Genomic DNA, 16,715 nt, shown 5'->3' on the forward strand with positions numbered 1-16,715 from the left:
GCTGTTGAAGACACTAATCCTATTGGATCAGGACCCCACCCTCGTGACCTCATTCAACCTTACCTACTTACTAAAGGCCCTGTCTCCAAATATGCTCACCATGGGTGTTAAGGCTTCAGCATGAGTTTGGGGGAGGGGCATAGGCATTCAGTCAGTAACAAGCACGTATTTGAGTCACGTGCCAGTGACAAGACATGCGAGTGCTCATTAGCATGGAGCTTATGCTCCTGAGGGGTGTGTGTGTAGGTGTGTGCACACGTGTACACAGCATGTATGTGTGAACAATTACCAGCCAGATAAATAAGCACATGAGTTCATGGGCAAGCTGTGGCCAGGCCTCTGGTTTGCAGTGCCTGAGCAGAGTGGTGAATAGTGCAACGTCTTGAGCTGGAAGGACCAGGTTCACTCATCTCCTGGGTCTGTCACTTCAAAGCTGCGTGTCCTTGGGCTTTCACTCTCTTTATGTCGGCTTCCTTATCTGTGAAGTAAGATTAGCAATACCCACAACAGAAGGCTGTTGACATGACTTAGAATACTGGCTAGTAAATGCTCGGTACAGGGTTTGGAAGGTGGGTTATGAATAATAGATGGTTATTATCATCATGAACAAGGAGATTACCTCTAATTGAGGTGGAGGCTTTGAGCTAGAGGCAAACTGACCTTTGAGGTCATATGTTAGAAGGTCTTAGCTACAGAGTGGAGTATATCAGGGAGAATAGGCACTATTTGGGTCTGATATGTGATGCTCTTCTTGGGTACATGCCATTCATTCATTCACTCATTCATCATATTTTCATCAAATTTACCCACTATCCCCACAAAGCCATTTACCCACTACCCTCCCAAAGCCACCAAAATCAGCTGAGACCTTGTCACACTGATCTGGCTCAGATTCTTACAGGTCAGGCAGGGGCTGAGAAGTTTTATTAGTGCAGCTGGCTGCCCACCAGATGCAGACAGATGGAACCTACTTGACACCCATGGCATTGTTCTTGGCAACGCCAGGAGGCTCTGAAGAGGATGCCAACTGCCTGATGGGGCGACTGAGCCCACTGTGAATTCAGGGTTAGCACGCAGATGTCTGGGCAGGAGAAGAATTGTCATGCCTTCCAACCCAAACTCTTTAAATATCCATTCAACATATTGAGCAGACTGTGTTCCCTGTGTCGTGGAAGGCAGGGCCCTTCTGGTGGCTGCCATAGCCTCTCCTGTACTGCGGTTGGCATTTGGGCTCCAGCTCCCACTTGGACACCCAGCCACAAAACAAAGCCCCATTGTTCACCTGCTGTCCCTGGTCCCTTCAGAAAGCCTCTCTGTGGTTACAGAGGCTCTCATCTTGAGGACCTAGGCTAGATGGGGTCTAACCTCCAACCAGAGGAGTTTGTAGAAGGATTCTTCCCAATCCTTCCAGTCCCTGCCTGAGAGGAGGTCTGTGCTCCCCTGTCCCCATCTCATCACATCCCCAGGGCTGCCTGAGCACCCCTTGGAGACCAGCGCCTCAGGGCCCAGCCTCTCAACCTTTCCTACCTGATCTGGGGCCCCTGAGCATTTACAGGGCAGCCTGGTGCCTGGGAGGGGTGGTTGGGCTCGATGGACCTGCAAGTTCCTTTCCTCTCGGCTGTTCTGAGGTTCTAAACACCTACCCTCTGCCCTTGTCTGGGCTTCTTGGTGGGAATTCAGGGAGGGACCAGGCTTGAGCCTGCCCATGGGAAAAGCACAGCATCGTGTGCCCTTAGCCCACAGTGGAACTGTCCCCGCTTCAATTTTCATCATCTGTAACATGAGGATGACCACAATAGCGCCTGCCTTCCAGAGCTGTGCTGAGGATTAAATGAGTTAATTCATGTGCAGGGCATAGACTAGTCCTGGCACATGGGGCCAGGACGTAGAGCTAACACAGCTGTTAGCTCTACACCTGGTCTGGGATTGAGCCCATCCAGCAACCAGCGGTGGAGCAAGATGGGGGCAGTAACATTCCAAATCCTATTGGCGATTGCATTTTCACCTTCGGATTGAGATCTTCCAGCCAATGTGCTGGGGGAGTTTTGGGATCAACACAGTATACAATGGCTAGAGTTCAATCCTTTTAGAGCTTGAGAGTCTGGGTCACACAGATGCATCCATCTACAAGTATTTATTGGCATACCTACTACATGTCAGGCACTGATTTCAGCACTGGGAATACAGCAGTGAAAAGAATTACTGCTCTTGAAAAACTTACAAGCTAGTAGGGAGGCAAATAGCCAATAAACCTATCTCAGAGGGTGACGATGATTAAAAACAAAAGTAAAGCAGAATGGGGGGACAGAGAGGGATAGGGGCTACAGGAGGCTTTATTTTTTAGAGAGGCCTAGGAAGTTCTCACTGCGATGATGTCACTTGAGTAGAGGCTGGAGTGATAGAGGCACTGAGCCATGAGGGCACTGGGGGGAAGTGCATTCTGGGCAGAGGGGACTGCCACTCCTGTGGCAGGAGTGTATCTGGCATAGATGAGGCACAGCAAAGAGGCTGGCATGACCCGAGCAGAGTGAGCGAGGGCAGGGGGGCAGGATTTGAAGTCAGAGAGGCGTGGGATTCAGAGGGCTTTGAGGGCTGTTGTAAGGTTCTAGCTTTTACTCTGAGATGGAGGGCTTCCGGGGTGGGGGATGAGCAGAGGAGAGACAGAACCCAATGTACATTTTAAGTAGGCTGAAAAATGCACCCCTAAGAAGTCTACAGCCAATCTCCAGACTGTGAATATGGCTAAAAGAACTTTGCAGACGTGATGAAGGTCAAAGTCCCTGAGATGGGAAGATTACCCACTGATGTAACCACAGGTGTCCTTATTAGAGGGGAGCAAAGGAGATGCTGGTCCAGAGGAGGAGGGGAGGTGATGGCAGAAGCAAGACATGGAGAGACGTGAGCTGAGGCAGGTGGTCTCCAGAAGCTAGACAGAGCAAGGACCAGATTCTCTCTAGAGCCACTGGAAGAAACCAACTCTGCTGATGTCTTGACCTTATTCAGTGAATCTGCTTTTGGGCTTTGACCTTCCAGAGCTGTAAGAGAATAAATGTGTGTTGTTTCAGACCATCAAGTTTGTGTTAATTTGTTACAGCAGCCACAGGAAATTAATACAGATCCCTGTAGCTCCTCTGCACAGAACTAAAAGTAGTCTTGGGAAGAAGAAGAAAGACCTGTCGGGAGGCTTTTCAACCATCCCCCAGGAAGGCAAGGGGGCTTGGGCAGCATGGCAGGTGTGAAAAGGTGGTGTCAAGTAGCTGGATTCTGGCTCCATGTTGAAGGTAGAGCCAAGGAGAATTAGATACAGGGTGGCCATGGAAAATCAAAGATGGTCTCAAGATTTTTGGCCAGAGTAACTGGCAGAGCAGGCACCGTTTCCTGAGATGGGGAGGGGCAAAAGAGGGGCAAGTTTGGAGGGGGTGGGGGCAAAATCAAGAAATCAACCTTGTGCGTATCAAGTGTGAGTCCAGGAGATCATCAGATACGTGAGTCCATTTCTGGGGCAAGGTCCAGGATAGCGACATAGATGTGGGTGTCTTCAATCCAAGTTCTCGCTGTCTGCCTGAGACAAAGCTGCGCTTTTCACTGAAGATGGGCTTTGGGCAGTGGTCCTAAAGAGCTGCGTTCATCTGATGACTGCCCTGCTCCAGGCCCTTTGCACATTATGTCGTCTGTCCCCACCAAGCCTTCGAGGCACTGTTATCACAATTCCCATGCTACAGGTGCAGACATGGAGGCTCAGCAATGCAACGTGAACTATGTGAACTGCCCACAGTCATCAGGGAGGAAGGGGCAGAGCTGGGATTTGAACCCAGGTCTGCAGGGACACCAGGGAACCTTCAAGGGTTAAGCTGGAGACTGGCCGCTTAATTTCCTCCCCCTGCAGCCTGGGAAGGTGAATGCCTTTCCAAATTGTGTCGGCAGCATGATACCCCCCGCGAAGGGAGCCAGGCTTGGAGTGTTTGTCAGGAACCACCAGGAGGAAAAGAGAAGTTGCATCGCCAAAAAACCTTGAACTTGCTGAAGCCCGGATATTTCTGTAACTTTTGCCTTAGGCATCCCAAAAATTGATCACTCAGGGGAAACTGAGGCAGCACATCAGCCTTGTGCTCCTCGAAAGCTGGGCCCAGGTCAGCTCCATCTCTGCCTTCCTCCTGGCACTTAACGTGCAGTCCCTTACCTGCAAGAGGTGGAGGGCTTGGTTCTATGGAGCCGCTTGTACTATATTTGGGAAGGGGAGTTGGTCCTCCAGCCCTTCTCTTCTTTGTCCCCTGGTACCCTCACTGTCTGGGCCTTGCCAGCTGTCAAGCTGCTGCACACACCGGCCCTCTGATGCCCTCACACCTGAGCAGGGTAAGCCAACAGTGTGTGTGAGTAGCTTCAGAGAGAGTGTGGTGAGTGGGAAGTACGATGAGAACTTCGCTATCCAGATCCTGTGTCTTGCACAGATGCATGAGCCACGGCTATCCACCGAGGATGCCTGTCATCTCCTCCAAGAGCTAAGCTGCCGCCCAGCCTCTGACAGCTAGAAAGAACCTTTTGTTTCTTCTGTGCCTGGAGGAAGGCCTTGTATTGTCTGTTTGTTCAGCGAATAGGCTCTGCCTGATTGTGGGCCATTAATAAATGCATCTGTTTGGATTTCACAAGTATATTTGAATTCCCAAGTCTTCCACGGCATACCAGGAAGCAAACACAGCCAACACTTTCAGAACTAATACCCCAGCAGGACACGTGCAGGATTAAACTGGAAACTGCCAGAATGGAAGTATGCAGAGAAAGCACCTGGCACATAGCGAGGACCTGCTGTGTGTTGGGTGAGGTGGGCAGAGCTGGGCTGTGGACTCAGACAGATCGGGGTTTCAAACCTGCATCTGCCATTGACCAGCTGTGTGACCGTGCAAGGGACTGGCCTGCCTGAGCCTCAGTTTCTTTGTGTGCAGCTGAGAATTTCAATCCCTAATTGCATGGATTGTGTGGTATAACATGTGTAGAGTGATTGCACCGTTGCCTTATTTATTCCTTACTCTCTAAGGCAGGTATTAGGCATTCCCACTTTGCAGACGAGAACACTGAGTCTCAGAGAGGAAATCAATTGCCCCAAGTCCTACAGCCAAGAATGCCCTGTTGGGTTACAAAGTCACTGCTGACTGCTAGTCTCTGCCTTGGACTAGCCAGTTAGCTCTTTAGTTTTTGTAAAACTATGCAGGGATTGGAGCTGTGGGATGATCTTGTCCAGGCCTCCTTATGGACCAGGCTGGTGGCTGCTGGTGGGCTGGGTTAGGGACTGCCTGGCCTTCCCCTGGACCCCAGGACTTCCCAAAGGGCGGCTTTGGGCCTGATGGCAGCTCGGCCAGTTGTTTCAACACGGCCTGTCTGCTCTCAGCTTCTTGGTCGCAGTTTGAATTGTTCGGTTCCTCCTGATACTGGGCGCTTGCTGGGGGCTTCTTGCCTGCCTCTGGGGTGGCCCATCCTGGTGGATGTGGATTTCCATGTATGGACTCAACACGGCTTTTCCCAGACCCTGCATTGACTTCGCACAACGATTTTTTTTTTTTTCCTCTCTTGTAGCTTCCTGGGAGATGGCCTGTTTGATTTTTACAGGAGCTGTCACTGTAATTAACCTGCACTGAGTTCTGCGTGGAGGCTGACTCAGGCTTTGTCCGGGAAGGAAGGGTGAAGGAGTGAAGTGTCTTATTTCTGCCTCTCACTTGCTGAATGATCACCTTACATGAGGGGATTTTGCCCCCCTGAGCCTCAGTTTCCTCCTCTGTGAAATGAGCACAAGGAAACTCAAAGGAGCCAACGAGATAACATTAACTTCATGTTTGCTAGGAGGACGGAGATGGCCTGCACACAGGCCGGCACAGCGAGAGGCACACCCGTGGGTGAGCGCAAACCCCATGAGGGCAGGGCCCGGGTCAGCCTTGCTGTCGGCTGCATCCACAGTGCCCAGGGCACTTCTGAGCTCCTAACGGGGCTGGGGAACGTGTGTTGAATGAGTAGTTATTGCTGTCACCTGTCTCTAGGGGCTTCCACTTAGAGCTTCATAGTCTCAGGAGAGCGCTAGGAGAGACGGCAGCTGGAACAGCTCACAGGCAGAGATGCCTGCGAGGGGGAAAGGGTGTAATTAAATCGCTGTTTAAGGAGCAGCTCATCCGCATGCTGGGAGAGCATCCGTGCCTGGGTATGGGTGCACACGGCGGGCAGTGGGGCAGAGGCCTGGTGCCCCCTGCATGCCGGGTGCCATGCGAGGCAATTCATGCACCTTAACTCATTGAATGCTTTCAAGCATTCCTCACAGGTGGGAGGTCACCCTGTTTTGCTAATTAAGAAATTGAGGTTCAGGACAGGAAGCGACTGGTCCAAGGTCACATGGCAAAGAGGAGGGGGGCCAGGAAGCCCGATTAAGTCCCTGGAGAGTGTGTCTTTATGTTTCTGCCCATTGGCCTCTCCTCCCTTTGGGGAAACACCTTCCTCTGCTCCATGACCCAGGCTTGGCCACTCAGAGCCCCTCCGGAGGCTAGGACAGAGGGCTCTATCTGCTGGGGTGGCTGAGCTGGCACAGTGGGGTCTCGGGTGCTGCTGCCAGCCATCTTGCCCCTGTGGGGAGGGCCTCCTGAGACGAGAACCCCACAGAGAGCAGAGCCACACGCAAAGAGGCCCTTCCGGACAACACAGTAGAGCCCCTGAGGCCAGCTCTGCCCTTGGCCTTTTCAGTCCTGGGAGCAAATAAAGGCCCATTTGGGCTAAAGCTAGCTGGAGTTGGACTTCTGCCACTTGCAACCAAAACAGTCCTGGCTTGTGTCATCTGGGGTGGGAGACCGGATAAGCTCTGTGAACAGAAAAACATGGAGGGCATGGCCTCATGTGCTGGACTGGAGAGGAGCTTCCTCGGTGGGAAAGGATTTCAACCGTGCATCCAAGATCTAGGGGAATCCAACCAACACAAGTGGTGCTGGCTTTGGTTCTCTGTCTCTCATTGGGGCAGAATCTGATTGTCATGGACAGTTGGGTGAGAGTCTTTTCCTTGACTGACTGTTAAGCCCACCAAGGTAACACCCTATGAGTAGACCCTATGAGTAGACTCACTCAGAGCTTTGGGAGAAAAAAATTACATCTTCTTGGCATGAGCTGAGGATTCCATCAACTTGCCGGCTTCCTCCCGCCTCTGCCTGCCCGGCACTGCCTTGCTCTTTGAGAAGAGACTGGGCAAGCTGACTTCCCTGTGACTGGGCCCCAGAGTCCCCAGCAGGGAGATGTGATATCTGGGGAGACACCCCACTCCCAGCCCTTCCTTCCCAGAGTCCCCAGCAGGGAGATGTGATACCTGGGGAGACCCCCCCACTCCCAGCCCTTCCTTCCCAGGGTCCCCAGCCAAGAGCAGGGAGAGTGAGTAACAGCTCAGAACACCTCGGCCGATACCAGGGCTCACTCCCGCCGGGGAGAGCTTGCTCCCTGGAGCCCAGGAAATGCCAGGGCAGCATTCTTGGCCAGCAACCTTCCCCTCTACCCCTCCAGGCTTCCCTCATTCTTCAGCCTCTTCTTCCCCATCACTCAGAGGCCAGAGCAGCGGTTCTCAGAGTGTGGTCCCTGCACCAGCAGCATCAGTGTCATTCACATGCTTGTCAGAAATGCAACATTCCAGCCCCCATGCCAGACCCACTGCAATAATTTGCTAGGGCTGCCATAACAAAGTCCCGTAGTTTGGGTGGCTTAAACAACAGAGACTTCTTTTCTCTTCGTTCTGGAGGTTAAAAGTATGAGACCAAGGTGCTGCCCAGGTTGGTTTCTTTCTTTCTTTCTTTTTGAGACAGAATCTTGCTCTGTCACCAGGCTGGAGTGTAGTGGCACTATCTTGGCTCACTATAACCTCCACCTCCCGGGTTCAAGTGATTCCCCTGCCTCAGCCTCCCAAGTAGCTGGGACTACAGGCGTGCGCCACCATGCCTGGCTAATTTTTTTGTGTGTTTTAGTAGAGACGAGGTTTCACCATATTGGTCAGGATGGTCTCGATATCCTGACCTCATGATCCACCCATCTTGGCCTTCCAGAGTGCTGGGATTACAGGCATGAGCCACCGCACCCAGCCCAGGTTGGTTTCTTCTGAGGCCTCTCTGCTTGGCCTGCAGATGGCCACCTTCCTGCTGTGTCTCAGGTGGTCATCCCTCTGTGTGTTGTGGCTCACTGTGTCCTGATCTCCTCTCCTTATAACAACACCAGTCATATTGGATTAGGGCCCACCCCAGCGACTTCAGTTTACCTCATTTACTTCTTTAAAGGCCCTATGTCCAAATACAATCACATGCTGAGGTACTGGAGGTTAGGGCTTCAACATGCGAATTTTTTGGGGGGGGATGCAATTCGGCCCACAACACCTACCGGGTCGGAAACCGTGGGGAGGGACCTGGCAGTCTGTGTGGTAAGGAGCCCTGGTGATTGTGCTGCCTGCTCAGGTGTGAAAACCACTGGACTAGAGGTTAGATCGCCCGTGAGGTACCAAGCCCTGTGCTAGTCGCCTAATCAGTCAACAAATGGTGTTGGCTCCTGGTTGATGGGTGCTGGGTCACACCTAAAACCACCCCCAGCCTCATCCTCCTGGAGGGCACACACAGTCTGGACAGGGGGACAGATGCAACAATTGATTTAAAAGACTCCATTAAATGATTACGAGAGAGACCAGGGCTGGAAGATACTCAGGGTGCCCTGGAGCAGAGGAGGCTTCTTGGAAGAAGCGAGGTGACCACCTGGATCTGAAGGAAGAATGATGGTTACCGAGGTCGGAAGCAGTGGCTTCAGACAGGTGCCCCAGCCTAGGGATAGCATAGACCAGGAGCCTCGAATGTGACCATGGGCACCCCAGGGAATGTGCAAGGTAATTCCCTGGGGTACAGGAAGAAATCACTAAATTTTTAAAAATCTTGATAAACATTCAATAAAAGGATCAAAATGAGGATCCACCAATGAGGATCAGTGGTTCTCACACTGGGTTCCTTGGGACCCTGGAATTCTGTGGAGATGCCCCAGGGGGAGTGGTGGACTGAGCATTTTCATTTTCATTTGCCTTATATGTCTATTTTTCATCTTGCCTTTCATTCATTTCAACTACTGAAGTATACTTTAAATGTATGCAACATGTTAGCACAGAAGTACAGGTAGCTACTTTTGATGATAAAAAGTGTACCAGTATTGGGGGTGTGCTGAAAATAATTCTATGAATGTGGTGCTTGTCAACAAAATGTGGAGACCACTGTTGTATATATACAAAGGCGGGGAGGCTGGAAAGAACCAGGAAGGCTGCTGTGGCTGGAATCCAGAAAGGAGTGGGGCAGTACATTGACATGAGGCTGGAGAGGTATCTTAAGGGGCAGTGGGGAGCCACTGAAGGTGCTTGAGCAGGAGAGGGGCTCCATACCATATTTGTGGTTTTATTTTTATTTTTTTATTTTTGAGATGGAGTTTTGCTCTTGTTGCCCAGGCTGGAGTACAAGGGCACGATCTTGGCTGACTACAACCTCCACCTTCCGGGTTCAAGTGATTCTCCTGCCTCAGCCTCCTGAGTAGCTGGGATTACAGGTGCACACCACCACACCTGGCTAATTTTCTGTATTTTTAGTAGAGACGGGGTTTCACCATGTTGGCCAGGCTGGTCTCGAACTCCTGACCTCAGGTGATCCACCGGCCTCGGCCTCCCAAAATGCTGGGATTACAGGCGTGAGCCACCGCGCCCAGCCAGATTTGTGTTTTAAAAACAACAGTCTGGCTTCTCTGGGGAGGAGGAAGTGAAGCAGGCAAGAGCAACTCCAACTTAGAACCTCTGTGCTCTTGGGGGTAGCAGTCTGGAGGGGTAGGGAAAGGATGTGTTCTGGAGCCCCTCGGTCTTGTTTCCAGTTCCCTCTCTACTTCTTTTAGTTGTGTGACCTCATTTACAGTGTTCAATCTCTCTGTTCTTTGTTTCCTCACCCTAAAAACAGGAGTCACCACAGGGCTGTAGTGAGGATGAAGCTACATCATGCAAATCAAGGACTGAAAACAGAGCCCAGCACAGAGAAAGCGCTCTGCGTGTGTTCGGTGTTTTTACCGCTGTTGTTTCCGCAATTTGCCTGGGCCCTCCTCCAAGGCAGGAGACTTATCTGTCCACCCTGAGCCCTCGGCAGCCCAGGCTGCTCCTGGTAATGCCACCGACTCACTGTGTGCCTTGGGGCAAGTCCTATCTCTCTATTTGGAGACTCAGTTTCTCCTTATGCAAAATGAGGACCAAAATGAGGATCCACCAATGAGGGTCAGTGGCTCTCACACTGGGTCCCTTGGGGCCCTGGAATTCTGTGGAGATGCCCCGGGGGAGTGGTGGACTGAGCATTTTCATTTTCATTTGTCTTATATGTTTGGATCATGTAAAAAATTTCATTTGAACAAATAAATCTGTTGCTTCTAACAACCTTTTAAAAGCTTGAATACAAATGGATGAGATGTTCCGTAAAGGTCTTCCAGGTCCAGAGTTGATGAATCTTGTTGCAAAATCATAATGGGCTAGCAGCTTAAGTCGCCCGTTATAAATGTCTCCCCGGCACAGAGTTCAAGTTTCTCACGTATAATCCCTGCCCCCATTAGGCCCGGTAATGCCTGTGCACAAGGATGTATAATACCTCTCCCCTGTTGGCTGCCAGCTGGCCCTCAAGATTTATGTGTGGCTCCTGTTTTTCCTCATGCAAACGCTGCCCGTCGGTTCCTTCCATCTTTCCTAATAAGTCATCTTCCTCACCCTTGGTAATCTCTCTCACTTTTCCCTGGACCGCCTCCAGCCGGCCTTCGTTTGTGCAGCTGGCAGATGCCAGTTGGCAGCATCCAGGGGCTCCAGTGTGTGAAACTTCGGTGAACTTCGGTGAACATCAGAATCTCCTGGCAATGCAGTTTTCTAGGCTTCAGGTCTTCTGACCAGAGGCTGCCATGGAGTCCAGGAATCTGAACACTTATCGAGCCACGTGTGGGCTTCTGAGGCAGTGTTCTTGAGAGTGTTCTAGGGGTCTAGGCCTCAGTGTTCTAGAGACGATGTCTTCAGATTAAGTTGAAAACCACTCCCCTTTTCACTCACATCCCTCCTCCATTCATTCATCCAGCCAGTCGGCAAACCCTCACTGAGCACCCACCTATAGCCAGTGTTGCACTGAGAATAAAAAGATAAGCCAGAGCCCGACTCTCCCCTTGCCAAATGCATGGTACAATTTGGGAGCTTACAACTTTATGTCTAATAGAATGAGGCATGAAAGCAGCAGGTTAAAGAGGAGATGACCCAGGCTCTGGAATGAGATGGGCCGCTCACTAACTTACTGGCTGCGATGGTTAATACTGAGTGTCAACTTGACTGGATTGAAGAATACAAAGTATTGATCCTTGGTGTGTCTGTGAGGGTGTTGCCAAAGGAGATTAACACTGGAGTCAGTGGGCTGGGAAAAGCAGACCCACTCTTTATCTGGGTGGGCACCATCTAATCAGCTGCTAGTGCGGCTAGAATATAAGCAGGCAAAAAAATGCGAAAAGAGAGACTGGCCTAGCCTCCCAGCCTGTATCTTTCTCCCATGCTGGATGCTTCCTGCCCTCGAACACCGGACTCCAAGTTCTTCAGTTTTGGAACTCGGACTGGCTCTCAGCCTGCAGACGGCCTATTGTGGGACCTTGTGATCATGTGACTTAATACGTAATAAACTCCCCTTTATATGTATATCTATTCCATTAGTTCTGTGCCTCTAGAGAACCCTGACTAATACAGCGACCCTAGGAAAACAGCTAGGGCTTCCTCTGCCATGCTATTATTACAATGGTAATAATAACAGAATGTGCTGCTGGGGGTTATCAGGAAGATTAAACAGGGTCATGGACGGGAAGCTCTTGGCCGATGCCTGGCACACAGCGGTTTTCAATAAACAGTGGTAATTCCATTTTAGGTGGAATTTGCTTTCTTTCTTTTTTTTGAGATGGAGTCAAGCTCTGTCGCCAGGCTGGAGTGCAGTGGCGCGATCTCGGCTCACTGCAACCTCCGCCTCCCGGATTTTCCTGCCTCAGCCTCCCGAGTAGCTGGGACTACAGGCGTGTGCCACCATGCCCAGCTAATTTTTGTATTTTTAGTAGAGACGGGGTTTCAGGCTGGTCTCGTTCTCCTGACCTCATGATCTGCCCGCCTTAGCCTCCCAAAGTGCTGGATTACAGGCGTGAGCCACTGCGCCTGGCTGGAATTTGCTTTCAATATTTAGGATATTTAGCTTCCTCTTTAATCATCCAAGTCATCTCACTGTTAGAAAAAAATTTTCTTTTTTGCCTTCTTGCAATGAATCGGAGCCCTGAATGAAGGCAGGGAGAAGGCAAAAAGTATTTATTTTCAGATCAAGGGTCCCTTTTCCTAGGATGCCTTGGGCTGGGGCGTGACTAATCCTTCTCTAAACAAGTCCATGGCCATGTCCTCTCTTGGGAGAGTGGCTGAGAGCTCAGGCCCTGATGCCAGGTGAGTTTGAATCTGGTTCCAGCTGTGTGGCCATGGGCAAGCCACTTCACCTCTCTGAGCCTAAGGACAGTATGTACAGCATGGTACTGTTGAGGTGTTATATACAGTGAGATCTACAAAGCTTATCTAGGCACATATTCAGCAGTTGTAAACTATTAGCAACAATTCGTCATTCACTGAATAGATACTTATTGAGCACCTAGAATCTGCCACATGTTGGACTTTACACCACAGACATAGCAGTTCATTCAAAAACAGACCCAACAATAAGTAAACAAATACAGACATAGATATGACAGGGTGCTGAGCACCATGAAGAAAAATAAAGCAGGGGAAGGGATAGAGTACGATGGGGGCATGGGTGGGGGTATTTAACTAGGACACTGCAGGAAGTCCTATTGCAAATGGGCTGTTTGAGCAGAGCCCTGAATGAAGGGGGGAGAAGGGAGCCTGTCTGTGATGTCTCCTGACCAGGGTCTGGTGGCGGCAGAGACTGGGACTGCAGCCCCGCATTGGCAGCAGGTCTTCCACGATGGGGTGTTCCTCCCAGCTCCCCGCCTCCCTCCTCCTGCTTCTGCTCCCTTTTGGCAACCCCAAGAGGCTGAGAATGTCCTTGGCCACGCTGCTCCCTGGGGCCAGGGTTGTCTCCCCAAGAAGGAGTCCAGTCTTCCCTGTGGAGCTCATGACAGTATTCCCTGGGAACACAAGCTGCGGAGAGGAGACGCCCCATGAGTTAACAAAGGCACTGAACTATTTAGCTTAATCTCTGACTTCTCTCTCTTGACCTCTCCTCCAACCAAGTAGATAAATGGCCTCGCTCTGTTCAGTGCTTGGCTCGGGTCACAATAAATCAGCTGGCTGTGTATGCGTGCACGCTCACTCTCCCAAGCTGAGGCCAGCCTTCCTGTGATAAACCACCAGTATTTATTCCAGTCTGTCCTGTGTGTGTCCTGGAAACAGAAATAATTTGGGGTTGGGGTGTGTTTTCAGGTTCATGCTCTGCTCTTCTTATCCCATAGAGTTTGACAGAGCTAAGCCAAGCCAGAGTTACGCTGACACACAAAAATGGCACAGGCTAAATCACAAACCCTGCAAAGGCTGCTGAGTTTCATCATCCCCGTCCCAAAGGCAAGCCCCTCTTCCCTTGAGTAAGGATACCTAATGTGTGTCAGGGGATTCACCAGATGCAGACAGGAACCAAGCCCCATCCTGCCCTAGAAGAGCCTGCAGGCCAGTGAGGAGGGCAGACAACTTTCACCCAGGACAAAAGTTGCTAAGAGAATAAAGAGACATCACATTTTCTTGAGTACTCACTATGCACCAGGAGTGGTTCCAAGATCCCAATTAGCAGTAACGCATTTAAACCTCAGAGCAGCTCAACATGGTAGAGGTGTGTTCCCATCCACAGCACTGCACTGACACCAGACAGCCTGGGAGGGCTGTGGGAGCCAGACTGGGTATGACTCTGTGGCCTGGGGTCAGATGTCTGCAGCTTCCCAGAGAAGAACACACTTGATTGAGCCTTGTTGGGGTGAAGAAGCACCTGACAAGTGGAAAATAATTCCAGGCAGAAGGACCAGTGTGGGCCACGAAAGGCACATGTGGTCCTGTGGTGTACTCTCAACCTCCCAGGTCCTATTATCATGCCCATTTTCAGAGATCAGTGAGGTTGAGCAAGTTGCCCAGGGACACACAGGAGACTGTTCAGATTTTCACTCCTGGTCACCAACTACTGGGTCTTCTGCCTCCAGACAATGCAGGTCACAGGGGCACATCATATGGGACCTCCTGGAGGGCTCGTTCAGAGATCAGTGAAGTTGAGCAAGTTGCCCAGGGACACACAGGAGACTGTTCAGATTTTCACTCCTGGTCATCAACTACTGGGTCTACTGCCTCCAGACAATGCAGGTCACAGGGGCACATCATATGGGACCTCCTGGAGGGCTCGTTCTCATCTCAGATGTCAGGAGGCACGGCCCAGAACGTGCAGGGCCCTGAGATCTGTGCTCAGCGGCTTGGACTGGAGGCTGAGTAGACCAGTTGTGAGCAGGCTCTGGAGGCTATGGCCCCAGTAGCCCTAGTGGCTTAGCAGGAAGACCACAGCCTGCACCAGCCACTCACTTTCACACCCCACACCAGGGGCCCCTGAAAGGGGGCAGGATGTGCCTCTGGACTTGCAGACACCCACGCCCCAAGACAGTCCTTCAGGGGCCCATCAATCCCCACAGCCTTTCCTTCTTCTTCAAGGGCCTCCGCCCTCGAGAGGGACTTTTTCGTGAGAAAACAGAGGTGCCTTACCCCACCCAGTTCCCCTTCCACACTGGGAAGGCAGGGCTCGGAAGGCAGGGCTCAGACCGCAGGGAGGGATGGAGAAGGGGGAGCTCGGAGGCTGCTGGAGTGAACTGGGCTGGGGGTGGGAGGCATTCCTGTAAAGGAGGACTCGAGGCCTCCAGGGGCTGGGGCGGGAGGCAGTCAGGCTGCTCGAGATTCTGGCCACTTGGCGCAGCCATATTTCAGAGCCTCGGCTTCCTCACCTGTAACCTGGGGACAGTGGTAGTTCCTTGAGGCACGCCAGGAGGGGAGAATGAAGCGGAATATGGAAAGGGCCTCCCCTTTAGTAGCTGTTCCCGGCACAAGGAGTTTGGGTGGTGGGTCCCCGGGAGGACCTATTTATTGTTAGTATGAGCCATGACGGCAATCATCTAGCAATGCCTGCTGCGGCACGAGACCAGAATGGCGGACACGGTGGAGAAAGGCAGCCCTGGTTGTACTCAGCCGCACCGGGCTATTTTCCTTCTGCTGGTGGCTGCGGCTGGGGGGTGGAGGGGGCGGGTGGGGGCTGAGCTCAGCTCTTAGCTGGAGATGTCTCAGCATCTGATGTGACACTGCTGTTGTTTTTGGCTTCACATCCAAGACTCTTTCGCGGCTAATTACTCACTGTCTTGGGAGACTGGCCCAGGAGCCTGAGAAAGGAGAGAGGAGAGAGAGTGCCGGTTTCTGTTTTGCAACCAGTTAAGGAGGCAGCAGTGCTGGGACCCATGGACCTGGCTGGAAGGAATAAAGTCTTTTGCACGCTCTCAGCTTTATTGAGATATAATCTACGTACAATAAAATTCACAGTTTGGATAAACCTACTAAAAACCTACAAAACCCATAAAACCAAAAAATCATCACCCCCATCAAGATTTAGAATCTCTCCAATAACATTTCCTCTTGCCCCATCTGTCAATACCCACTCTGCCCTAACTAATCACTAATCTGCCTTCTGTCACTATGTGTTGGTTTCACCTTTTCTAAAATTTTATATGAATGAAATCACCTAGGATGGACTCTTTGGCATCAGGCTATTTTCATGCCACGAAATGTTTCTGAGATTCACCTACATTGCCGAGGGAATCACAGGTCCATTCCTTTTTTTTTTTTCTTTCGAGATGGAGTCTTGCTTTGTCGCCCAGTCTGGAGTGCAGTGGCGCGATCTCGACTCACTGCAACCTCCGCCTCCCAGGTTCAAGCAATTCTCCTGCCTCAGCCTCCCGAGTCGCTGGGATTATAGGGACCCACCACCACGCCTGGCTAATTTTTGTATTTTTAGTAGCTGGGACTACAGGCGTGCACCCCTACACGCGGTTAATTTTTGTATTCTTAGTAGAGATAGGGTTTCACCATATTGGCCAGGCTGGTCTCGAACTCCCAACCTCAAGTGATCCACCCCCCCTGGGCCTCCCAAAGTGCTGAGATAACAGGCGTGAGCCATCACACCCGGCCAGGTCCATTCCTTTTTAGTGCCAAGTTGTATTTCATTTATGTGGACAAGACACAATTAATTTACTCATTCATTTACTAATAACCATTTTAGGTTGTTTCCAGTCTTTGGGTGAACATATGCTCTCATTTCTCTTGAGTAAATACCAGGAGAGTAAATATCAGTGGAGTTATTGGTGCATATTATAAATGTATGTTTAGTTTTATAAGGAACTTCCAGACCTTTTCCCAAAGAGGCTGTACATTTTACACTCCCATCAGCAATGTCTAAGAGTTCTAGTTACTCCATATCGTTGCCATCACTTGATATTGGAAATCTTTTAAATTTTAGCCATGTTGTTAGTAGGGGTTAGTAGGTATCTTACTGTGGTTTCAATTTGCATTTCTCCGGTGATTAATAATGTTAAGTATCTTTTCACAGGCTTGCATCTCATATGGGATTTTGAAAATGAAATGTGGG

At 50.9% G+C, this 16,715-nt stretch overlaps 1 long non-coding RNA gene across 1 annotated transcript; it reads right to left on the bottom strand.

The window, feature by feature from the left end:
• Positions 1-12,665: 12,665 nt before the first annotated feature.
• LOC115934565 (uncharacterized) lies at positions 12,666-15,103 on the bottom strand. The gene is made up of 3 exons (XR_004070341.3): positions 15,028-15,103; positions 13,808-14,036; positions 12,666-13,443 (listed from the first exon to the last, which is right to left on the bottom strand). It is a non-coding gene; the product is annotated as an uncharacterized lncRNA (long non-coding RNA).
• Positions 15,104-16,715: the final 1,612 nt, after the last annotated feature.

This window comes from Gorilla gorilla, chromosome 4 (genome assembly GCF_029281585.2).
Source record: "Gorilla gorilla gorilla isolate KB3781 chromosome 4, NHGRI_mGorGor1-v2.1_pri, whole genome shotgun sequence".
NCBI classification, from domain to species: domain Eukaryota; kingdom Metazoa; phylum Chordata; class Mammalia; order Primates; family Hominidae; genus Gorilla; species Gorilla gorilla.